At 46.1% G+C, this 25,952-nt stretch overlaps 2 long non-coding RNA genes across 8 annotated transcripts in view; one reads left to right on the forward strand and one right to left on the reverse strand.

The window, feature by feature from the left end:
• The window catches only part of LOC144321935 (uncharacterized), a 51,410-nt gene extending 26,013 nt beyond the window's left edge, over positions 1 to 25,397 (reverse strand). For 2 of the 5 annotated variants that reach the window (XR_013387441.1, XR_013387459.1), the window contains exons 1-3: positions 25,242 to 25,397; positions 17,870 to 18,610; positions 13,325 to 13,596 (exon numbers count right to left, since the gene is read on the reverse strand). This is a non-coding gene — a long non-coding RNA (uncharacterized LOC144321935). Of the gene's footprint in view, positions 1 to 12,192; positions 12,662 to 13,324; positions 13,597 to 17,869; positions 18,611 to 25,241 lie in introns of those variants that run through there. The other 3 variants (XR_013387458.1, XR_013387452.1, XR_013387460.1) reach the window with 3 other exon arrangements.
• Positions 357 to 18,820, forward strand: LOC144321941 (uncharacterized). 3 transcript variants are annotated; one of them, XR_013387477.1, is made up of 3 exons: positions 357 to 564; positions 15,566 to 15,873; positions 18,465 to 18,820. It is a non-coding gene; the product is annotated as an uncharacterized LOC144321941 (long non-coding RNA). The 3 variants fall into 3 exon arrangements; XR_013387489.1 differs by having other exon boundaries at positions 359 to 564; positions 15,619 to 15,873; XR_013387486.1 differs by having other exon boundaries at positions 359 to 539; positions 15,619 to 15,873.
• Positions 25,398 to 25,952: the final 555 nt, after the last annotated feature.

Here is a 25,952-nt window from a genome sequence, read left to right on the forward strand (position 1 = left end):
GGGGGCCTGAAGCCATCCCCTCGTCGCTCCATCCTTCCTCCTGCGGGTCCGCTTCCCGGGTGGTCCCCCGCGCCTTGGCTGTTCCGCGCGGCTGGTGGTCGCCAGGTCAAACCGTGCCGCCTTGGCCTGGCTGGCTGGCCATCCGGGGTGGGGAGAGGCGCCCAGCCCAGCCCTGAGGCCCGGGAGGAAACCGGGTCGCGGGGATCGGTGGGGAGCGGTGCGCACCACCGCTCAGCGGCCGCCGCGTTAGGGCAGCTGGCACGCCAACCGTCTCCCGCCCACCGGGGCGCTCAGCCCGGGGCTGGGACCGGGAAGGGGGAGAGTCGGTGGGTCTCCTGCCGACAGGCGCGTGGGCGTCGTTGGGATCGGCCGCGCGGACCCTTTCCTAGAGGGGACACGAGGCGGGATGGCACCTGCTTGCCATTTCGCCCATTTTCCTCCCTCCCTCCCAGTCGAGCCAGCCGACCAGCGATCTCGTGGGTGTCGCGGTGGTGGCTTCGCCAGAGTCTGTCCAGCCGCCCCCCCTCAGCAACTCCGAGGTGCAGATGACAAGTGTCTCAGCTGGTTGGTTCGAGTTCGGGTCTCCCGGGGGCGGGGCGACCACACGGCGGGGTCTCCCGGCTCCTGGGTTGACCACCCTTAAGGGGCTCCCAACCCACCCCCACCGTCGTAACTTGTGCTTTCTGCGGTCGGAACCAGAATCTGATCGCTGGTAGCATGGATGAACCGACTCCACCCTCCACCTGACCCTGATCGTGTCTAATCCTCCCCCCCCCCGCCTTTTTTTAACGACAGATTTTATGTATTTGTTCGCGGCAGACAGAGAGAGGCAGAAGAAACAGAGAGAGGCACAGGGAGAAGAAACAGGCTCCTTGAATGGAGCCAATGCGGGACAGATCCCTGGACTGGGATGATGCTCTGAGCCACTCAGGCGTCCCTAGTCCACCCATCTTACTCCCCATTGCCACCAACGGTCTTTTTTTTTTTTTTTTAAGATTTTATTTATTCATTCATGAGAGACACACACAGAGAGGCAGAGACACAGGCAGAGGGAGAAGCAGGCTCCATGCAGGGAGCCTGACATGGGACTCAATCCCGGGACTCCAGGATCATACCTTGGGCTGAAGGCAGGTGCTCAACTGCTAAGTCACCCAGCTGTACCTGGGCCATGGGCTTTTAAGGGTTTCATTTCTGAGCCTCTCTCTCAGCCTTCTTCTTACCTGTATGAATTGCTGATCCCACTTCACAACATCCATCCACCCAGGGATGAAAACTGTTCCCCGTACATCCTACATCCTGAGCACTATGAAAGCTACTGATGAGATGCGAACAAGAGAGAAATCCAAGTCAGGTGAATCAAAAGGCTGGAAAGATGTCTAGCAGGTGGAAAGCATTGACTGAACATCAAGACACTTGAAGGGTTTTCTTTCTAGGGAATCCTTCCTCATTTGGCTAAACTATGTGCATTACTGGTATTTCCTCCACTCAGAGGGCAGCTGAGCAGAAGACTGCTCAGCAGAAGAGAGGTCACAGGTGAAGACCTCACATTGCTTTTTCAAGGATACGTATTTCAGGGCACCTGGCTGTGACTCAGTTGGAGGAGCCTGCACCTCCACACAGGATCAACAAGCTTCTGAGAGCCAGAACTGTCTCTGATGGGTGTACACATGACCTCGACAAGCTAGACAGGCAGAGGATTCAGAGACGCAATGGCCCTCCACATTCGCCTCCTCTGGGTTCTGCGGGACTGATCCCTAGGAGTGGGATCACTGGGTCCTCTGGTAAGAGCATGTCCCGCTCGCAAAGGAATCACCCCTATCCCTATCCAGGCCCTTTCTGGAGATGGTGGCTGAGAGCCTGCAGGGCAACCGGAAGGGAGCAAGCAAGGCCACGAAGGAGGTCCGAACCAAAGATGCAGGAAAGAACAGTGTCCCCAGGGGCACCATCTTGACCTCCACCTTCTCAGCGTCTGGGGCCCTGACCCGGAGGATGACCTTGAAGTCAGACTGATGAATGGGGAAAAGGAGCAGACCAGTTTGTCCCTGACAAGCTTCACATGGCAGAGCCATCCTAAGCAAACAAAGACCCCGAGGAGTGGCAAACCCAAATGCTTGTCTATTGGGTTGAACAAAGAGAAGAGATTGTGGAAGAGTAACTCAACTATGTGAGGAGGCTAAAAGAACACAAGGATTTTCTTTCTTTCTTTTCTTTCTTTCTTTCTTTCTTTCTTTCTTTCTTTCTTTCTTTCTTTCTTCTTTCTTTTTCTTTCTTTTTTCTTCTTTTTAATAACAAGATCTGTTTGTCCAGCATTCTCATGCTCATGCTCAACTTCCTGTCCTTGAAGATAAGAGTATCATTCACTCCCTCCTGGCACTCCCCTCCAAGGCACCTTCCAGGGGCATGGGAGGGGTTGTGCTTCTCAGGAGGAAGCTGGAAGGGTGCTTGTGTTTCATTGCTGTTGCTGCTACTTTTTATTTTTTTAAAAGATTTTATTTATTTATTCATGAGAGACACAGAGAGAGAGAGAGGTAGAGACACAGGCAGAGGGAGAAGCAGGCTCCATGCAGGGAGCCCGATGTGTGACTGGATCCCGGGTCTCCAGGATCATGCCGTGGGCTGAAGGCGGCGCTAAACCGCTGAGCCACCTGGGCTGCCCTGCTGCTACTTTTTAAGTGTCTATAGTTCAGGATGCCAGGGAGGCTCAGCGGTTTAGCACCTGCCTTCGGCCCAGGGTGTAATCCTGGAGTCCTAGAATCGAGTTCCGCATCGGGCTCCCTGCATGGATGGAGTCTGCTTCTCCCTCTGCCTATGTCTCTGCTTCTGTGTATGTGTCTCTCATGAATAAATAAAATATTTTAAAATAATAAATAAATAAATAAACAAATAAATAAATAACAGAGTCTAGAGTTCAAAACAGTATTCTGGTTTCCATTCCCCACGAATGAGGAATTCCCAGTAAGTGCTGGTCATAGGCCTGCGTTGATTCAGTCCCTGCCCTTTGTACACATGCCCGCCGCTACTATCCATTGGAAGGTTTAGTGAGGCCCTCGATTGGCCCCGGGGTTGGCCCATGGCCCTGGCAAGGTGCTGAGAAGACAGTCAAACTTGACCATCTAGAGGAAGTAAAAGTCGTAACAAGGTTTCCGTAGGTGAACTAGTGGAAGGACCATTAACAAGAAGGGAGCTGCTGTTGGACGGCCCAAGGGAAGGGGTCATCGCTGGATGACAGCTGTGGGGGAGGGAGGAAGTCTTCGCTCTTGAGATTTGTGCTCTTTCTGCCCTTGAGCCCGGAATCTGGTCACCAGTAGCAAGGGCCAATGACTCCACCTCCCAGCTAATCATGATCATGCCAATCCACCCCCCCCTTTTATTTACGACAGATTTTATATTTATTCCTGAGAGACACAGAGAGAGGCAGAAACTGAGGCACAGGGAGAAACAGGCTTCTCGCAGGGAGCCCGATGTGGGGCTCGATCCAGGATCCTGGGATCACACCCCAACCAAAGGCAGCTGCTCAACTGCAGAGCCACACAGGTGTCCCTAGTCCACCCATCTTACTCCCCATTGCCACCCACGGTCTTGCATGTTCTTCTGTTCCCCACATACGACCTCATGCTCTACTTCTATCTCTAGACACACCCTCTGATACCACTCTAGGGAATAAGCTAAGACAGGACCGATTCTCCTTTGACCATTCTTGAGTTGAGGACTGTCCTTTTTTGCTGTAGCAGTGTCGGTGAAATAAAGGGTCTCTCTCCACAAATGGTGCTAGGTCATGGGGAGATGACGCAGGAAATACAGATTTCAGTTTGCAGACATTTCTACATCCGATTGGGAATGGCTCCCACCCTCCAGTGTCCTGGGTCTTTTTGGGTGAGGGCAGCAGGACACCTAGGATGACATTTCCAAATGTGCCCTTGCCTGGGGCTGAAACCGGAACTGGAACGGAAACCACAACTGGTGCAGCCTGGGTGATTTGGGAGGCACCGGCGGTGGGGGGGGTGGGGGGAGGGGAGGAACATGCCCTCTAGTATTGCAGATGTCCCCGTCCCTGGGAGGAGGAGAAAAACACCCCCAAGGCTCCTCTTTGGCGCCTGTCCTGAGTCAGGGAAATGCTACTGACCCAGGTGGATCCGGACCAGGCTGTGTCCCAGCCCCCCTGAGATTCCATATTTGTCACCCCTGGACTCCTGCCTGCCTGCCTCCTTTCTCTACATTCAACTTGCAACTTTAAGTCCATGAGGTTGGAAGCTTTAGCTCTCTGGGTCTTGCTAGACATTTGCCATACAATACCAGTTTCAATCAAGCATCTGTGACATGAAGGGAATTCTCAGCCTTGAATGTTTCTGGGCCCTGCTCCCTTGGCTTTCACACTGACCCAGGTCCAAAGGGCTCGGAAAAATCTCAGCACGGGGTCTCTAATTCCATGTCTCTGAACACAAGTTGCCTGTCTGCTTCCCTTAAAAATAAAGAAACAGGGATGCCTGTGGCTGCGTGTTGAGCATCTGCCTTGAGATCAGGTGGTGATCCTGGGGTCCTGGGGCTCGACTCCCCGCATTGGACACCCCGCGGGGAGCCTGTTTCTCCCTCTTTAAAAAATGAATGAAGGAATGATTAATTTAAATGAGTGAATATACACATAAGCAAGCAAGCAAACAAACAAACAAATAAACAATATCAATCAAGGGGTGCCTGGCTGCTGGCTGGCTCTGTCAGTGGAGTGTGGGACTCTTGATCTTGGGGTTGTGAGGTCGAGCCCGACCTTGGGTGTAGAGATTGCATAAACATAAAATCTTTAAAAAAATTTTTTTTCAATCGATCGATCCCTAAAAAACAACATGCCAAACCCAAAGATGAGAGAATGAAAAAAAAACCATCTTTCATATTTTGAAATTTGATCTGCCTTAATACTATAAAATCATTGAGAAGCTATAAAACATTAACCTTTTAAGTTAAAGATTGAGAGTGTAAGCCTCTCCTCAATGAAATGTCACAATTAGATACATCAACTTGATTCATCACAATTCCCTCAATAGTTTTAACCCTATTCATTATATTTCAACTAAAAATTTCAAAACACTATTATCCAGAAAATCCAGGATTAAAATCAATAAAACCATCAAAATAGTCTACACCTTGGGAAAACAAATTGAACAAAAATTTATTCACCTCTTCCATTACTCCAACAATAATAGGACTCTCTATTGTAATCTTAATTGTTATATTTCCAAGTATCCTATTTCCCTCACCTGTCTAATCAACAATTGTCTCGTCTCCATTCAACAATGATTAATTCAACTAACATCAAGGCAAATATTAGCTATCCACAATCAAAAAGGATGAACTTGAGCTCTTATACTAATTTCACTTATCCTATTCATTGGCTCAACTAACCTACTTAGATTATTACCACACTCATTTACCCCTACCACACAATTATCTATAAACCTGGGGAAAGCCGTGCCCCTATGAGCAGGGAGAGTTAGTACTGGTTTTCGATACAAAACTAAAAGCATCCCTAGCGCATTTCCTGCCCCAAGAAACACCCCTCCCCCTCATCCCAATACATGTAATTACCGAAACTATCAGTCTATTTATTCAACCCATAGCCCTGGCCGTACAAGTAACAGCTAACATTACTGCAGATCACCTATTAATTCACCTTATTGGAGGAGCTACTCTTGCTTTAATAAATATTAGTACTACTACAGCTCTCATTACTTTTATTATTTTAATTCTATTAACCATTCTTGAATTCACTGTGGCCTTAATTCAAGGCTATGTTTTCACCCTACTAGTGAGCTTATATCTACATGATAACAACTAATGACCCACCAAACTCATGCTTATCACATAGTAAATCCAAGCCCATGACCACTGACAGGAGCTCTTTCAGCCCTTCTTATAACTTCGGGCCTAATCATATGATTTCACTTTAACTAATAGCCCTACTAGCATTAGGACTGACAACCAACACACTAACTATATCAATGATGATGAGATGTCATCTGAGAAAGTATATTCCAGGGACACCATACTCCCATTGTCCAAAAAGGACTGCACTACGGAATAATTTTATATATTGTATCAGAAGTATTCTTCTTTTCAGGATTCTTTTTTTTTAATTAATTTATTTATTCATGAGAGACAGAGAGAGAGAGGCAGAGGGAAAAGCAGAGTCCATGCAGGGAGCCTGACATGGGACTCAATCCCAGGTCTACAGGATCACACCCCGGGCTGCAGGCAGCGCCAAACCGCTGCGCCACCGGGGCTGCCCTCTTTTCAGGATTCTTCTGAGCTTTTTACCACTCTAGTTCAGCTCCAACCCTGGTTGCTGGCCACCTATAGGCATCATTCCCCTTAATCCCCTGAAGTTCCACTACTCAATACCTCAGTTCTCTTAGCCTCTGGAGTCTCCCTTATCTGAGTCCACCACAGCCTTATAGAAGGAAACCACAAACACATACTTCAAGCCCTATTCACCACTATCTCCCTAGGTGTTTCTTTTAGACTTCTTCAAGCTTCCGAATACATCTTTTACTATCTCAGATGGAGTCTATGGCTCTACCTTCTTCATAGCCATAGGATTCCATGCATTACATGTAATTATTGGCTCAACTTTCCTCATCGTTTGTTTCCTTCAACAATTATATTACCATTTTCCATCCAATTACCATTTTGGATTCTAAGGGGCTGCATGATACTGACATTTTGTTGATGTAGTCTGATTATTCCTATACGTCTCTATTTACTAATGAGGATCCTACTTTTCTAGCATCAACTAGTACAATTGACTTCCAATCAATTAGTTTCAGATAAACCCTGAAAAGAAGTAATGAGTATAATATTAACCCTAATTATCAATGTATCCCTAGCGTCTTTACTTGTAATAATTGCATTCTGACTTCAACTAAATATTTATGCAGATAAGGCAAGTCCCTATGAATGAGGTTTTGACCCTATGGGATCTGCACGTCTACCCTTCTCCATAAAAATTTTCCTAGGAGCTAGCACATTCCTACTCTTCAACTTAGAAATTGCACTACTTTTCCCACTTTCTTGAGCATCACAGACCAATAAACTAACAACAATACTAATTATAGCACTATTACTAATTTCCCCATTGGCTGCAAGCCTAGCTTACGAATGAACCGAAAAAGGTCTAGAATGAACTGAATATGATAATTAGTTTAAATTAAAACAAATGATTTTGACTCATTAAACTATGATTAAATTCATAATTATCATGTCCATAGTATACATCAACATCTTCTTGGCATTTATTCTCTCCCTAATAGGCATACTCCTCTATTGATCCCATCTAATATCATCCTTACTGTGCTTAGAAGGTATGATATTATTCCTATTTGTAATAATATCAGTAACTATCCCAAACAATCACTTCACATTAGCTAGCATAATAACAATTGTCCTATTGGTATTCGCCACTCGTTAAGCAGCACTAGGATTGTCTCTAGTAGTCATGGTATCTAACACCTATGGTACCTACTATGTACAAAATCTAAACCTTCTACAATGCTAAAAATTATTATTCCCATCATAATACTTATTTCACTAGCATGAATGTCAAAATCCAACATAATCTGAATTAATACAACCTAGAGCCTACTAATTAGCTTAATCAGCCTATCATATCTAAATCAACCCAACGACAATAAATTCAACTTCTCACTGCTATTTTTCCTCTACTCCCTATCAGCACCCTGACTAGCACTCACATGACTTACCACTCATACTAATAGCAAGCCAATCCCACCTATCCAAAGAACCTTTAACTAGAAAAAAAACTATATATTTCTATACTCATCACACTTCAATTATTCTTAATCATAACATTTACTGCTACAGAACTAATTCTCTTTTCATTTTATTTGAAGCCACATTAATCCCAACTCTTATCATTACTTGATGAGGAAATCAAACTGAACGACTAAACACAGGACTTTACTTCCTATTTTATACGCTCTTTTTTTTAAGATTTTATTTATTTACTCATAAGAGATAGAGAGAGAGAGAGAGAGGCAGAGACACAGGCAGAAGGAGAAGCAGGCTTATGCGGGGAGCCGGACGTGGGACTCGATCCTGGGTCCCAGGATCACACCCTGGACTGAAGGCAGCGCTAAACCACTGAGCCACTTGGGCTGCCCAGTGTTACTCTTTATACAAAACACCATGGGCTCCCTAAATTTCCTCATAATTCAATACTGAATCCAACCTCTATCAAACTCTTGATCCAATGTCTTTCTATGACTAGCATGCATGATAGCATTCATAGTAAAAATACCTCTATATGGACTTCACCTATGACTACCAAAAGCATATGTAGAGGCTCCCATTGCTGGCTCCATAGTCCTTCCGCCATACTTCTAAAATTAGGAGGGTATGGTATAATACGAATCACAACCCTACTAAACCCCTTAACTAACTTCGTAGCATATTCATTCATAATATTAACCCTATGAGGCATAATCATAGCAAGCTCAATTTGCTTACATCAAACAGACCTAAAATCCTTAATCACATACTCCTCAGTTAGCCATATAGCCCTTGTCGTTGTGGCAGTTCTCATTCAAACACCATGAAGTTACATAGGAGCAACAGCCTTAATAATTGCGCATGGCCTAACATCATCTACGCTGTTCTGCCTAGCCAATTCAAACTAAAAATGAATCCACAGTCGAACTATAATTCTTGCACGAGGACTTCAAACCCTCCTTCCCTTAATGGCAGCATGGTGACTGTTAGCAAGTCTCACTAACCTAGCATTACCCCCTACAATTAACTTAATCGGAGAACTATTTGTAGTGATAGCCTCATTTTCATGATCCAACTTCACCATTATTCTAATAGGAATAAACATTATCATTACCACCCTATACTCTCTCTATATATACTAATCACCACACAACGCGTTAAATACATTCACCATATTAAAAACATTAAACCATCCTTTACATGAGAAAACGCCCTAATAACCCTACATTTATTACTACTACTACTTTTTTTTTTAAGATTTTACTTATTTATTCATGAGAGACACAGAGAATGAGAGAGAGGCAGAGGGAGAGAGAGAATGAGAGACACAGGCAGAGGGAGAAGCAGGCTCCACGCAGGGACTCCATCCTGGGACACCGGGGTCACGCCCTAGGCGGAAGGCAGTGCAATACCGCTGAGCCACCCAGGCTACCCTACCACTACTACTCTTATCACTCAATCCTAAAGTAATTCTAGAGCCAATCTACTGCAGACATAGTTTAATAAAAACATTAGATTGTGAATCTAATAATAAAAGTTCAAATCTTTTTGTCTACCGAAAAGTATGCAAGAACTGCTAACTCATGCTCCCTGCATGAAAGCATGGCTTTTTCAACTTTTACAGGATATAAGTAATCCATTTGTTTTAGGAACCAAAAATTTGGTGCAACTCCAAATAAAAGTAATAAACTTATTTGCTTCCTCTATAATAACAGCTCTAGTTATGTTAACTCTACCAATTATACTAACTACTACTGAACTCTATAAAAACAAACTATATCCATATTATGTAAAAACCATTACCTCCTATAGCCTCATGGTCAGCATAATTCCTACAATAATATTTACTTGGGACAAGAGATAATTATCTCAATCTGACACTGAATATTCAAACTATAAAATTAATCCTAAGCTTCAAATTAGACTATTTCCCAATAATCTTCGTACCAGTAGCACTCATCATTACATGATCAATTATAGAATTTTCCATATGGGGCAGCCCGGGTGGCTTAGCGGTTTAGTGCCACCTCGGCCCAGGGCCTGATCCTGGAGACCTGGGATCGAGTCCTGCGTCGGGCTCCCTGCATGGAGCCTGCTTCTCCCTCTGCCTGTGTCTCTGCCTCTCTCTCTCTCTCTCTCTCTCTGTGTCTCTCATGAATAAATAAATAAAATCTTTAAAAAAAAAAGAATTTTCCACATGATACATGCATTTCAGACCCTTACATCAATCAATTCTTCAAATACCTTCTTTTTTTAAAAAATTTTTTTCAAATATCTTCTTATATTCCTCATTACCATAATAATTCTGGTAACCACAAGCAATATACTTCAACTATTCACTGGCTGAGAAGGAGTGGGAATCATATCCTTCCTACACATTGGGTGATGATACGGCCGAACAGATACAAACACAGCTGCCCTACAAGCATTTCTCTATACTCGAATTGGAGATGTAGGATTCATGGCTATAGCATGATTTCTACTAAACCTACTAAATCTACTAAACTAAAAAAGAAAAGACATTGCAGAAGAGGTTTCTGAAGGAGACTTTTTTTTTTTAAAGATTTTATTTATTCATGAGAGACACAGAGAGAGAGAGAGAGAGAGGCAGAGACACAGGCAGAGGGAGAAGCAGGCCCCATGAAGGAGTCCGACATGGGACTCAATTCTGGGACCTCAGGATCACGCTCCAGGCCGAAGGCAGGTGCTAAATCGCTAAGCCACCCAGGGATCCCCTGAAGGAGACTCTTTGAGATTTTTTTTTAAAGACTTTATTTATGTATTCATGAGAGACACAGAGAGAGGCAGAGACGCAGGCAGAGGGAGAAGCAGGCTCCATGCAGGTAGCCCAATATGGGACTCCATCCTGGGACTCCAGGATCATGCTGTGGGCTGAAGGGAGGCGCTCAACCGCTGAGCCACACAGGGGGCCCTAGTTTGTTTGTTTGTATTTTTAAAGATGTATTTATTTATTCATGAGAGACAGAGAGAGCGGCAGAGACATAGGGAGAGGGAAAAGCAGGCTCCTTGCAGGGAGCCCGAAGAGGGGCATGATCCTGGATCCTGGGATCACGCCCAGAGCTGAAGGCAGATGCCCAACCGCTAAGCCACCAGGCGTCCCTAGTCCACTCCTCTTACTCACCTTTGCAACCCACGGTCTTGCACGTTCCTCTGGGTCCCACACACAACCTCGTGCTCTACTTCTATCTCTAGACACATCCTACAATACCCTTCTAGGGATAGGCTAAGATGGGACTGATTCTCATTTGACTGTTCTTGTGTTGAGGACTGCCTTTGTTTGCTGTAGAGGTGGCGGTGAAAAAAAAAGGTCTCTCTCCACAAATGGTGCCAGGTCGTGGGGAGATGACACAGGAAGGATGGGTTTCGGTTTGCAGACATTTCTACATCCCATCGGGAACGTCTCCCACTGTCCAGAGTCCCGGGTCTTTGGGGGTGAGGGCGGCAGGATGCCTCGGATGACATTTCCAAGTGCACCCTTGCCTGGGGCTTGAACCCAACCTGGACCTGGAACCAGAACCAGTGTGTTCTGGGTGGTTCAGAAGGCGCTGGCAGCTGGGGATGGGGGGCATGCTCCCTAGAGTTGCAGATGTCTCCGGAGGAGGAGAAAACATCCCCAAGGCTCCTCCTGAGTTGAGAAACGCTACTGGCCCAGGTGGATCCTGAGCAGGCTGCATCCCAGCCACCCTGCGATCCCATATTTGTCACAGCTGGACTCACCAGAGTGCCTGTTTCCGGCCCTGCCTGCCTGCCTGCCTCCTTTCTCTGCATCCAACTTGCAACTTTAAGTTCATGAGGTTGGGAGTTTAGCTCTCTGGGTCTTACTAGAACCCAAATATAGAAAGAAATTTGCCATACAATAGCAGTTTCAATCAAGTATCTATGAAATGAATATGGAGGAAGGGAATTCTCAGCCTTGAATTCTCAGCCCTGTTCCCTTGGCTTTCCCACTGACCCAAGCCCAAAGGGCTCGGAAAAACCTCAGCACACGGGCACTATTTCTGTCCATATGTCTGAACACATGTTGCCTGTCTGCTTCCATTAAAAATAAAGAAATAGGGGGATCCCTGGGTGGCTCAGCGGTTTAGTGCCTGCCTTCAGCCAGGGCATGATCCTAGAGTCCCAGATCAAGTCCCACATCAGGCTCCCTGCAGGGAGACTGCTTCTCTCTCTGACTGTGTCTCTGCCTCTGTGTGTGTGTGTGTCTCTGATGAATAAATAAATAAAATCTTGAAAAAAAAAAAGAAAGAATAAAAAGAAAGAAAGAAAGAGAAAGAAGAAAGAAAGAAAGAAAGAAAGAAAGAAAGAAGAAAGAAAAGAAAGAGAGAAAGAAAGAAAGAAAGAAAAAGAAAGAAAGAAAGAAAGAGAAGGAAAGAAAGAAAGAAAGAAAGAAAGAAAGAAAGAAAGAAAGAAAGGAAGGAAGGAAGGAAGGAAGAAAGGAAGGAAGGAAGGAAGAAAGAGTGACCTGGGTGGCTCCGTGTTGAGCATCTGCATTGGGGTCAGGTCGTGACCTGGGGTCCTGGAGCCCGACTCCCACAGGGAGCCTGCTTCTCCCTCTGCCTCTGTCACCGCCTGTCTCTGTATGTCTCTCATGAATAAATAAAGAAAATCTTTTAAAAATGCATGAAGGAATGATTAATTAAAATGGATGAATGACATATTCATTATGTACGCATATAATATATTAATAATTAATATAATATTATGTATGTATATATACATACATACATAAGCAAGCAAGCAAATAAACAAAATCGGTCAAGAGGTCCTGGCTGCTGGCTGGCTCTGTCGGTAGAATATGGAACTCTCGATCTTGGGGTTGCGAGGTCAGCCCTCCTTGGGTGTAGAGATTACGTAAACATAAAATCTTTTTTTTTTTTTTTAATTTTATTTATTTATGATAGACACACAGTGAGAGAGAGAGAGAGAGAGAGAGGCAGAGACACAGGCAGAGGGAGAAGCAGGCTCCATGCACCGGGAGCCCGACGTGGGATTCGATCCCGGGTCTCCAGGATCACGCCCTGGGCCAAAGGCAGGCGCCAAACCGCTGCGCCACCCAGGGATCCCAAACATAAAATCTTAAAAAAAATTTTTTTTCAATCGATCGATCACTAAAAAGCAACCTGTCAAAACTGAAGATGAGAAAACAAAAGAAAGCCTTCCCCAGAAGGTTCAAATTCTAAGCCTTGCACGTACTAAAAACAGAAAATAAACTGTCCAGTTTTTACAATGTTCCTCCTCATGTGGACACCCATCTCTTTTTTTTTTTTTTTTTTTTTTGACACCCATCTCTTTATGGAGAATGCACATGCACAGGCAGGTGCATGCAGAAAACCAGACCAAACAAAACCAGACCCCATAGAACCCTGCACCGAAGGTTGAGCACATGACACACACACACCCCACCTCCACCCCACCCACCCCCCCCACCCCCACCCCCCCCCGCCAGCCAGCCATAGAAAGCTCAGGCTGGCTACCCTACCCATACGATGCTTAGGGGGCCTATACTTACTTGCAAGTGCTCACTTACCTAGGTCATGTGGAAGGTTAGCCTGAGGCTCAGATGGCCCAATGGGGTGAATGGGGTTCTTTGCACATGCCTGAATGCTGTCTACAATTACAGAAAGCTGGCGATGAGGCCAGCCAAGGGACCAGAACCTGGAAAGCCCTCTGGTTCCATCAGGAAAGTCCCGACTTTGGGGGAGGAACCAGCGCTCAGCTCGCTCGGGGAGATACTCCGGTCTTCCTTGGGTTGATTTGTTGCTGCAGCTTTTGGTATCTTTGCACGAAACCAGCCCTGTTCTGATTGGAAATGGAAAACAACAGATGGATGGGATCCAGATGTGGTCATGCGACCTGGCAACTGGAGTTGTTTTCATCAAATGGGGAGATTGGAACATCAGGTCTTTCATAACCTCTCCACAAATAGGAGTGAGACAAAGGCTAGAGTTTGTTGGCATCTTCTTTGTGTCTGCGTGTCCCTATGTGTTCTATATGGGAGAAGTTTCTTCTGCCTCCAGAAGCTAATGCTAACATCCATTTGAAAAGAACTCTAGCTCTTGAGTTGAAAGGCAGGCGTGGTTAAAAATAGGGCACCCTACAGTTGAGAAAGATAAAGACGAGCCCCAACGCTTTACAAGTTCCCATGATCTGGGCTGAAATTCCCTACATTTGGGACACCTGGATGGATCAGCAGTTGAGAGTCTGCCTTTGGCTCAGGGCAGAATGCTGTGGTCCTGGGGTTGAGTCCCCCATCAGGCTCCTGACATGGAGCCTGCTTCTCCCTCTGCCTATGTCTCAGCCTCTCTCTCTCAAAAATAAGTAAAATCTTTAAAAAGAAAAGAAATAGAAATTCTTAACATTCGGACTTCTAGGTCACCCCATCAGAAAGATGCCTCATGGGACAGGACCCAAGAAGTGGTCCAGAGAGATAAAGATAGACCAAAATTTTACACACCTGACCTGACCTCCCAATTCTCAATAGTCAAAATCACGAAGAGGGGAAAGAAGTTCAGGCGGACGCCAGCAATCCAAAACCCACTTCTCCAAAAGCACAAGCACCAGAAGCGATGCCCAACCCACTGCCTGCTCCTCCACCTCTTTCAGAGTGCTAAAAGTCACCACAGACGAAGCCTGTATTGCAGGAGGAAAAGACAGGAGATTGAGATGAAGGAACAGGTGGAGGTGGAGGCAGAAGGGTGGAAGGTGACAGATAAGAAAAAGGAAAAGAGGGATGCCTGGGTGGCTCAGTGGTTGAACATCTCTGCCTTCGGTCTCAGGGCCTGATGCTGGGGTCCTGGGGTTCAGTCCCGCATCGGGCTCCCTAAGAGGAGCCTGCTTCGCCTCAGCTTGTATCTGTGCCTCTCTCAGTGTCTCTCATGAAAAAATAAAGAAATCTTTAAAAAGAAAAAACCAACACTTTAAATCTGCCTCAGGGCTTGCCTGCAGGTAACTACCCTGAAATCTCTGCTTCCATCCCCAGCTCCCCCCCCTCCGTCTCCCCCTCACTGGTCTTCCCTTCCTCCTCCCCCTGTTTCAGCACTCCCGTGTCTGGAGTGATCAACTCCTCTACCATCCCATGTGCCTCCAGCGCCACCATCCCCCCACCTCCCCATCCCCAGCAAGGAGCAAAAATCACCCCAAGCCATTGGGCCACCTCCTTCTGAGGTTCACATTGGAGTACTTCCCAAATCAGCAAGCTGGAAGGGGCCCTGAGGGCTCTCCTGGACCTAAACTGCCTACTTCAGACTTTCCCACGGGAACCTGACAGTGGGAGTGGGAAACACATTGACTTTTTAGGGGACACAGGGGTGACATATGGCTTTCAAGCCAATTCAAGGTTGTTGGTTTATTTTGAAAAGACGTATCCTTGGAGCTATCAACATCACACACCATACAGATAACCAGCTTTATCTCTTCCCCACCCCACCCCACCCCCGCCGCCCCATCAAGTCGTAAAATTGCTTGATTTTCAGTTCTGTCTGCCTTACAAGCCCTTGGGGTGGGTGGTGGGATGTGCTGTGCTCCTGTCACAGTTTGTGAGTCTGGAATGGAGGTGAAAGAAATAGGCCCGTCACCTTTATACAAAGAAACCACGTTTGCTCTCTTGTTATACAAGAGGCACAAAAAAGAAAATGAGAACTACTTATGCCCTTGTTCCACCCAGACTGACCCAGATCCTGGAGGGTCCAGGCCCAAGGGATGGTCCTACTCAACTTTGCTGTTACTTCAATGGATTAGTTAAGTTGTACCTGTTATGATTTGCCCACAGAAACGACTTAAAATGGTCGATTTTGACTGTCTCGTATACTTTTCATTGTTAAGAGCAAATAGGTAAAAAAAAATAAGAAAAAGAAGAAAGGAAGAAAGAAGAAGAAAGAGAGAAAGAAGAAAGAAAGAAAGAAAGAAAGAAAGAAAGAAAGAAAGAAAGAAAGAAAGAAAGAAAGAAAAAAAGGTTTTTATATGTAAACCTTTACAACAGCTTCCAAAATCTTTGATGACCTGAAACTTTGAAGTTGTGCTAGGTTAATTGACAAATTGGGTTGAAGTCATCTGATGCCTACATCTTTTCAACAGAAGGTAAAATACCAAGGCATGAGTCACTAAGACACCCAAGGTGGTTTTTTGTTTTGTTTCCTTGTATTTTCCTTCCTCCCCCCACCTTTTCTTCCCTCCCCTCTTTATTCTTTTTGTCTTATTCTGGAAAACTGCAGATACCTAGGTGTGTTAGTAAACATGTTTCATGCTTTCTTTAAAATTGTATCATAAACACACACACGCACGCAAACACACACACACACTGTGTTTCTAAAACTATGACATGTATTCATACATTTGCCATTCTAAAGAATTTTGGTACAATAGAGAGTGTGCCATTGGTTCCTACTGACTTTTCACCAGAGACTGAAGTTTCTAGGAGTTAACAGTCTGCCATATGGGGGAGGCCTGAGCGGCTCAGCGGTTAAGCATCTGCCTTCTGCTCAGGGCCGGATCAAGGAGGGGCAGGGGGCCTCTGAGATCCATTCGGGCTTCTGGCTCCTTGCGGGAAGCCTGCTTCTGCCTATGTCTCTGCCTCTTTTTCTCTCCCTTTCCTCTCCTCCCTCTCTCTCCCCCTTCTCCGCTTCACACAGTGCTCTCTCTCTAAAAAAAAAAAGTAAATAAGTACAATTTTTTTAAAAGTCTGCCACATGGAATCAAGACTACTGGAAAATATAAGGAAAACATCTCCGTGTGTGTGAAGGTAGGAACGTGTAGAAGAGGTATAAGGCATGAGAAGACATTTTTTATTGAGGGAAAAGAAAATAATTCTGTCCTAAAATAAGCCTGGCTATTTTTTTGTATTTTAAGATTTTATTTACTTATTCATTGTTGGGCTGGCGAGACTGGGGACCTCAAAACAGCCAACCCGAGGCCCCCAACCTCCCAACAACACTGCCTTACCGCCCTACCCTAACTTAGCTTACAAACCTCGCCCGCCCCCCCCCCCCCAACACTTGCCCTAACCGGAATGCCACCCCGCCCCCATCTTCCCCGCCGAAAACTATAAACGCCCCTGCGGTTTGCCTGGGTGCGACTTCCCTGACTCAGAACCTCGCCTGGGAGCGCTCCCCATTAAAGCACTCTCGAACCTACCGCCTGGCTCTGCTAATTTTCTCCGCCCATCATTAAAAGAAAACCTAACATTCATGAGAGACACAGAGAGAGGCAGAAAGAGAAGCAGAGAGGGGAGAAGCAGGCTCCATGCAAGGAGCCTGATATGGGACTGGATCCCAGGAATGCAGGATCACGCCCTGAGCCAGAGACAGACGCTCAACCCCTGAGCCATCCAGGTGTCCCAGAGCCTTGCTATTTAGAGAAAGAAAACTTAAGACTAACTCTGGACGACAAAGGACATTGTGGAAGGGGTTTCTGAAGGAGATTTTTGAGATTTTTTTTTTTAAGATTTTATTTCTGTATTCATGAGAGACACAGAGAGAGAGGCAGAGACATAGGCAGAGGGAGAAGCAGGCGGGCAGCCCCGGTGGCTCAGCGGTTTAGCGCCGCCTTCAGCCCAGGGCGTGATCCTGGAGACCCGGGATCCAGTCCCCCGTCAGGCTCCCTGCATGGAGCCGGCTTCTCCCCCTACCTGTGTCTTTGCGTGTCTCTCTCTCTCTCTTTCTTTCTCTCTCTCTCTCTCATTAATAAATAAAATCCTAAAAAGAAAAACAAAAAGGAGAAGCAGGCTCCATGCAGGGAGCCCAATGCGGGACTCGATCCCAGGACCCCGGGATCACGCTCTGAGCCAAAGGCACCCGCTCAACTGCCGCTGAGCCTCCCAGGCGTCCCTGAAGGAGACTTTTTGAAAAGGAATTGTATGCATGGTTGGGACGGACTGAGATTGGGAGAAGTGAATTTTACAAGTACACTGGTATAATATTTAAATTTGGCTCTTCTCTGTTAAAATGACAAGGTTTTCTTGCATTGGTAGTCTGCTCTTGAGAAGAGATTGTGAACAGAGAAGAAAAGACGATGTTTTTTTTTTCTTTACATGCCCAGAACAGCAAGGTTTTTATATTCATTTTTATCCAGTCCTTACCTACATAAGAGAGTGAAAACTTCTCAATATTAAAGGAGCTACATTTTGGTGACCACTCTATTACCTGTAGAATCTCCTAGGGCCACCTTGGCGAAACAGATACTGAAGTTTTCAATTTTGTAATGACCTGTGATCCTTTGCAGGCACATGCCTTGAAACCTTGTGAGATATTGGTTGGTTGGTTGGTTGGTTGGTTGATTGGTTTGGCTGGCTGGCTGGCTGGCTGCCTGTTTGCTTGTTAATTCATTTGTTCATCGATTTTCAACAGATTCCCAGAAAGTCAAACCCTAAATAGAGTCTCTTGACTAATATATGTAGTTTATCTGCTATGTGAAGTCACATGAGAAGCGTTGTCAAACAAATAATAATAAGCCCTCTTAGATTCTATTGGGTGCATGAATGTTGTTGGTGTTCCAAAAAACGAAATGAAATTCCTAAAGTTGTAACATGTCCTGGTACAGTGCCATCCCTCAAACTGTTCACTTGAGTGTCATCACTTGAATTGTTCACTCAACATTCGAATTGTTAAAATGCTGTGTGTTACAAAAAATAATCAAATTTTCTTCTCAACTGCATTCTAATGTACTCTTATCAGGTCTTTGTTGTTCTGATGCTGTTGCAAAAATATGGTCCAGCTTCCAGAAGATTCACGAAAAGGACTTTTGACAAATACCGGTTTCTGGTCACCCTGAGATCATAAAACTCCAGTAGGAATTGCCAGAACTAATGAAAAAGCTGCATCTAAACAGAACAAAAAGGAACATGGAGCTGAATGAGTGAAGGACAATGATGACCATTTTTTTAATGACTCTTGTTCAAAACATTGTTGATCCCCTCATGTTTGCTCTTCCAGATTGAAGGAAACTTTGTCTCTAGCGATATCTGTAACTTATAGAAATCTTATGAAAATATTGTTTGTCAACAAATTAAAATATTTATCTTTTCTCCCTACCTGTGACCCTCCAGAGTTCAGAAACTCTCAGTGAGTATTCTTTCTTTTATGGCAATTTTTTTGTGTGTATTTTTTATTGGAGTTCGATTTGCCAACATACAGTATAACACCCAGTGCTTATCCCGTCAAGTGCCCCCCCTCAGTGCCCATCACCCAGTCACCCCATCCCCCCGCCCACCTCCCCTTCCACCACCCCTTGTTCGTTTCCCAGAGTTAGGAGTCTCTAATGTTCTGTCACCCTCTCTGATATTTCCTACTCATTTAATCTCCTCTCCCCTTTAAACCTTTTCGCTATTTTTTATATTCCCCGTATGAATGAAACCATATAATGTTTGTCCTTCGATTGACTTACTTCACTCAGCATAGTACCCTCCAGGTCTATCCATGTTGAAACAAATGGTAGCTATTCGTAGTTTTGAGGCCAGGTACTTTTGACTGACATCGTAACCAGACACCGTTGGAAGGATTGGTTGTATTACCTAGGCCTTGAGTAGAAAGAAAGGCTTCTGTTTTTCTTTTTCTTCCTCCCCCGCCCCTCCCCCCTGCTCAGGTTTTAATTTTCAAATTAACTCTAATCCCAACATAGGGCTCAAACTCACAACCTTGACGTCAAGATTGTGTTCTCTACTGACTGAGCAGGTCAGGTGCCCCTGGAATCTCATCCTTAAGACACATGCATAGACTCAGATAGGATCAGACAGCTTGGAGAAAGTCAGATCGACTTTTTGGAGCCAATCAAGCCCCTTAGAAACTGTTGGCCTGATACCTTCCCTACAGCGGTCCCCACAGCCTGACCAGGTGAGTCAAGAGCGCCACCTCCTGACAGATGAAACCAAGAGTCAGATGCTTAACCCGACCAAGCCTCCCAGGTGCCCCTATAAGGTGCTTTGAAATGCTTCCTTCTTGCTTCACCAGTACAGGGATGATGTCAGTGACCACATCTGTCTACCTAGAGAGGAATATTCCATATTGCTGAACCCTGGTTTTCCACACTGCGGATGACAGGACCCCCTCCAACCTGACCCAGGAACTCCCTTACTCTGAGCCAAGGACAGTGGGTCTTGTTTTGTTTTTAAGTTGTGGTTAAAAATAGACATCACCTATAATGGAGCATTTTAGCTGTTTCTAAGCCTAGGGTTCAGCAGTATTAGGTACGTTTACATCCTCCTCACCACGTTATCTTTCCTTTCCATTTTTTAATTTTAATTTGAAATTTTTTAAAGTTTTATCTATTTATTCATGAGAAACACACACACACACACACACACAGAGGCAGAAACACAGGCAGAGGGAGAAGCAGGCTTCTTCCAAGATGAAGGCAGATGCTCAACAGCTGAGCCACCCAGGCACCCCATACATAATTTTTTACAAATTCGTTCATTCATTTTTCATTATTTCTAGACACAAGGTAGGACTTGAACTCATGACCCTGACTAAGATCAAGAGTTGAGTGCTCTTCTGACTAAGCCGGCCATGTGCTCCTTCCATTTCATTTTTTCAAGAACCCTAGGATCATGGCTCAGAGTTACCATTTGTCTGGTGAGCCCCCTCCGCCCCCCCATGAGGAAGTGCCATCTGTCAGGCTGGTTCATGTTTGTCCATCTTCCTTCCTTCTTTTAGTAGACAGAAGGTGGCTTGTGAAACAGCCAGTGAATATGTCGAATGAGACTGAGGATTTCCCTTGGGAAGTGGGTGCAAGAGGGAGGACAGGTCGATGGAGAACCAGTAAACTTTTGGTGTTGCTTTAGAGGAAAGAGTGTGCTTGCTGGGCCCTCACCCAGGGTGGATGAGTCAGAGCTGTCCCCTGCCAGGCCTCCCTTAATCCTTTGCCCTTATCACTCTCTGCCTGTGTTTGTCCTCTGAACCCTAAGACACCACCATCAAGTGTTTAAGTGTCCCTCAGACTCAGCAGGCCACACCATGCCACGCTCTCCTTGATACACCCCCACCCTGGAAGGCATTAAAGTGAGATGTCATCCTCCACATCCATGATTCCCAAAGGGTTTATTGGGGTTTCCTGGGTTAGGAAACCAGGAAGGGATTCTTTTGGCCCCCAGACAAGGTGAGTTCTTCAGACATCCTCTTTCCCCTTCCCCTTCCCTATCCCTTTCCCTCCCTCTCCTCCCCTCCCTTCCCTTCTCTTCCCCAAGCAGTCTGAGGGCTGGGGGAGTTGAGGAAAGCCATTCAATGGAGAGAAGTCCAAGTCTCTGACTTTAACAAGATAGCCTTGTGCATTTGAATGAAATGATTGAATGAGGCCCATTGGAATGGACCACCCTGAACCTCCCTTCAGTCACTTGGCCATACCCTCCTCAACTGTGAGTCCTACAGTGGATTTGGGAATGGAAGACCAGATGTGTGTGTGTGTGTGTGTGTGTGTGTGTGTGTGTTTATATGTATTCACATGCTGAGGGTGGTGGGGCATGCTCAGGCTGGCTCCTGCAATTCAATTCATTCTGGGAATATTCTGTTGTTTCTGCTGAATTGCCAGTTGCTGCGATGAGCAAAGCTAAACTCCCATTGCCTAGTTCTTAAAAAGCCTGATTCTCTGGTTTTCTTGGTGAATGGAGTCACCCACACCCTCCCATCCCGCCAGAACCCTTGTGCAAATACTTCCACTTGAAGAGTTCTTTCACCTTGTCCAGAAAACAAACAAACAACAGCAACCCACACCCACCCCATTGCCACAGATATACAACCAACTGGCCTCCTTCTGCCTCAACCTACTATAGAGTGTCACTCTCTTAGACATGCCTTAGGCTCAATGACTTGATGCTATCTCCCATTCTCTGCCACAATTCCATCCCCCATTAGGTCCATATTATAATTTCATGACCACACTGCTCATGTGAGCTGGAGACAATATGCTAAAGTGACCGGATGGTAGCACCGTCAATCTGAAAGGACCTACATGCCAAGGCGTCCATAAACATGGTCCCTGGAAATCTTTGACATTCACATGCCTCTGATGAAATCATTGCTCTGGAAACTCCAACATCTATAGCCGATCTTGTCCATGTTCTTCTAACCTTTACTCACCCTCTGTTCACCTGATATTTTGTCTGATTATTCATGGAGAAATTAGATCCCATCCCGCAAGAGGTGAATCTGAATCCTCTGCTCACCACCCCTCCCATACAGAAAAGAATATGCACAGGTCTGCACCCATCTTATCGTTCTCCACCACGGCAGAAGAAAATGTGGCCTGCCCTCTCTCCTCCTGTCAAAAGGCAAATCTGAGATAAGACTTGTATATAAAGGAAACCAGAATACTTTTTTGAATAGACACTTTTAAAAAGTTGCTGAAGCAGCAAAGAAACACACACAAAACACCCCCCAGCAGGTGGAAGGAGGGTGTGCTGAATCCCCTCCTTTTCCTGGAAGGTGCCTTGGAGAGGAGTGCCAGGAGGAAAGTGAATGACATTCAAGGACAGGAAGTTGAGCTTGAGAATGAGAATTCTGGACAAACAGATGGTTATTAAAAAAAAAAAAGAAAACCCTTATGTTCTTTTAGCCTCCCCACATAGTTGAGCTATTCTTCCACAATGTCTTCTCCTTGTTCAACCCAATAGACACACATTTAGGGTTTGCCATTCCTCAGGGTCTTTGTTTGCTCAGGAGGGCTCTGCCACGTGAAGCTTGTCAGGGACAAACTCTTTCGAATGCTTCACCCCCCCCCCCCCCCCCCGTTTGTTGTTTGTTGGACTGACATCAAGGTCATCCTCCGGGTCAGGCCCCAGAGGCTGAGAGGGTGGAGGTCAAGGTGGTGCCTCGGGGATGCTGTCCTTTACAGCATCTTTGGATTTGACCTCCTTCGTGGCCTTCCTTGCTCCCTTCAGGGTGCTGCCCCACCAGCTCTTAGTTGCCATCCCAAGAAATGCTCTGGATAGGGGCGATGCCTTTGCCAGCTCCACACTCTCTTACTGGAGGATCCAGTGATCCCACTTCTGGGGATCAGTCCCAGGTAACCCAGAAAAGGCGAAAGCAGAGGGCCATACGATCTCTAAATCCTCTGCCTGTCTAGCTTGTAGAAATCATCTCTACACCTAACACGGTGTTGGCACTTGGGATATGTGCAGATCAAGCATGGAGGTGCATGCTCCCCCCAACGGAGCCACAGCCAGGTGCCCTGAAATACTTGTCCTTGAAAAACAAACGTGAGGTCTTCACCCGTACCTTTCTCCTGCTGAGCAGCCTTCTGCACAGTTACCCTCTGAGTGGAGGAAATACCAGTAATGCACGTAGTTTAGCCAACTGAGGAAAGATTCCCTTGAAAGAAAACCCTTCTTTTCACGTTTCTGATTTTCCATCAATGCTTTCAACCTGCTAGACTTCCAGCCTTCTGAGTCACATGACTTGCTTGATTTCTCTCTTGGTGGTGTCTCATCAGTAGCTTTCATGGTGCTCAGGATGTAGGATTTACAGGGAACAGTTTTCATCCCGGGGTGGGTGGATGTTGTGAAGTGGGATCAGGGATTCCAAGAGAAGGCCAAGAGAGAGGCTCAGAAATGAAACCTTAAATGCCCATGGTCAATTGGTGATATTTAATGTATTAAGAGTTACCTTTAATCAGAGGAATTCCTGCTGGAGGGGCATGTGTCCTCTCCTGTCTGGATCCAAAGGTGAAATTTTTAAAATCCCTACTGGTCCCAGAAAGCATTGAAGTGCCCTAACACCTAGACAGGATGCTGCTTTGTCACCTCCACTGTCCTATCCTCTGCCACCACTGTTTATGTTTTCCTATAACTGCTTAATGCTTGCAGGTGTATATCTTTGATAGTTATTGCTTCTCCTTGTCCTCTGTGGTCCCTTTTGTTTGTTCTTTTTTTTTTCCTTTTGTTTGTTTTTCAAAGCTTTTTATTGTGATTGAATTTAAGTTTTTTAAAAACTCCCTTATTCATGAGAAACACACGGCAGGGGGTGGGGGTGGGGGTGGGGGTGGGCAGGCAGAGACATAGGCAGAGGGAGAAGCAGGCTCCCTGCAGGGAGTCCCATGTGGGACTTCATACCCACCCTCCAGAATTACGTCTCCAACCAAAGGGAGAGCCTCAACCGCCAAGCCACCGAGGCGTCCAAAAGCTTTTCAGTTTCAAGAGATCACTACACCCATCCAACAGACATAGTGCTGGCGGGAACTCATGACTCTCATCGATCAAGACTGACATGGAGGGATCCCTGGGTGGCGCAGCGGTTTGGCGCCTGCCTTTGGCCCAGGGCGCGATCCTGGAGACCCGGGATCGAATCCCACGTCAGGCTCCCGGTGCATGGAGCCTGCTTCTCCCTCTGCCTGTGTCTCTGCCTCTCTCTCTCTCACTGTGTGCCTATCATAAATAAATAAAAAACTTAAAAAAAAAAGACTGACATGGAGCCAGCCAGGTGCCCTTGAATACCTGGACTAGAAAAAAGAAAAAAAGTTTTGTACGTACATGCCAGAGAAAGTTCTGTGCATTGTTTTCCTTTCCCCTTAATATCCTGGACAAATTCAAGATAAATAACTACCTATTTTCCAGTGCCCCATCCCTCGGGGGGGGGGGGGGGGGGAGGGGGGGACAGTGCGGATGTCCTGGAACTACATTTATGTACTGAATGGCTATTTTAATCCTCTCCTCACACCAGCTCTCCCAAACTAAGCTCACCACTAGGCTTCTCTCAGAGGCCTATAAGATCCTGATGACATAGCAGCTGTGAAGGCACAATGGAAATCAGCTGGCCTGTGTTCTTAGGCTTAGGCCTTCCCAAAGGTTAACTTCTCAATGAAGGGAGTTCAACCAGTATCACCAGAAGTTTTGGAGGGGCAGTTGAAAAGCATGGATGGTTTTGTGACACCACAGTTCCTTGAATACAGCTCTCCGCTGGCCTCTTCAGTGAGGAAAGTTGAGTCCTAAACCCCAGCAGACAATCTGGGCAGTCGCAAGCCTGTGGGCTTCAGGCTGAACCAAGCCCTCCCTTAGGGAACTTTTAAATGAGCCCTCACAGCTGAGGGAGTTTAGCAGCTACCTCCAGTCTTGGTGTTGGAGAGACACTGGAGAATCCAGGTAGTCTTCACTGAGAAAGCAGCTTTCTGGGCCTTCAGCTTCCAAGGGTCACCAGGGTAAGTTAGCACACCCTCGCCACAGTTGTGGAGATGAAAAGACCATACGACCTACTAAATGCTGAGGATTAGCATTCATTGAATCAAACTTTCAGCCAGCCCCTCCCAGCTCTGAGGAAACTCTCAGTTCCATATTTTGTTCGGAAACCAATGACACTCAGTGTCCTGAACCCTGGACCCTAAGGGTCATGAGGGAATTTTCCACTGGCCTCTCCAGGAAGGGCTGGAGGAGCCAGTTCCTCAGGATGTTTGGAGGGGCCCGGGAAGGCTCTGTCCAACTCTAGGGGCCATAGACCTTACTGGAGGTCACTTTGCGACACGTTTCTCACCTCAGGGAGTTGGAACATGTGTCTCAGCAGTCGTGTTGGCACCAAGGGAAAGCAGGCTACTTTACTCTGAGAACAAAGCTCTCCCTGACTAAGCTCACCACTAGCCCTCTCCCAGAGACCTGTGACACCCTGCCCCCTCAAAAGCAGTGAGGTCACAATGGAAATGAGCTGGCCTGAATTCTGAGGCTCAGGCCTTACTGAAGGCAATCTTCTCAATGAAGGGAGTTCAACCAGTCTCCCCAGAAGTTTTGGAGGGGTGGCCCAACACTGCTGGAAAGCCTCTGGGACACCACAGTTCCTTGAGTGCAGCTCTCCACTGGCCTATTCCGTGAGGAAAATCAAATCTCTCAGCCCAACAGACACACCTGGGCAGTGACAAGGCTGTTGGCTTAAGTCTGAGAACCAAGTTCTCCCTGATTTAATCTTTCAGTGAGCCCTCAGAGGTGAGGGAGGTTAGAAGCTAGCTCCATCTTTTGTGGTTGAGTGCCATTGGAGAGGCCAGGTACTTTTCACTGAGAAAGCACCTTTCCTGGCCTTTAACTTAACACAAGTTTGTCCCTGGGGCGAGTTAGCACACCCTCTCCACAGTTGTGGAAGTGAAAAGACCATGGCACCTACTCAACGCCAAGGAACTAGCGTTCCTTCAATGAAACTTTCAGCTAGCCCTTCCCAGGTGGGAAGAATTTCCTAGCTCGTTTTAGGCTGGAGAAC

Source organism: Canis aureus, chromosome 1 (assembly GCF_053574225.1).
Source record: "Canis aureus isolate CA01 chromosome 1, VMU_Caureus_v.1.0, whole genome shotgun sequence".
Classification (NCBI taxonomy): domain Eukaryota; kingdom Metazoa; phylum Chordata; class Mammalia; order Carnivora; family Canidae; genus Canis; species Canis aureus.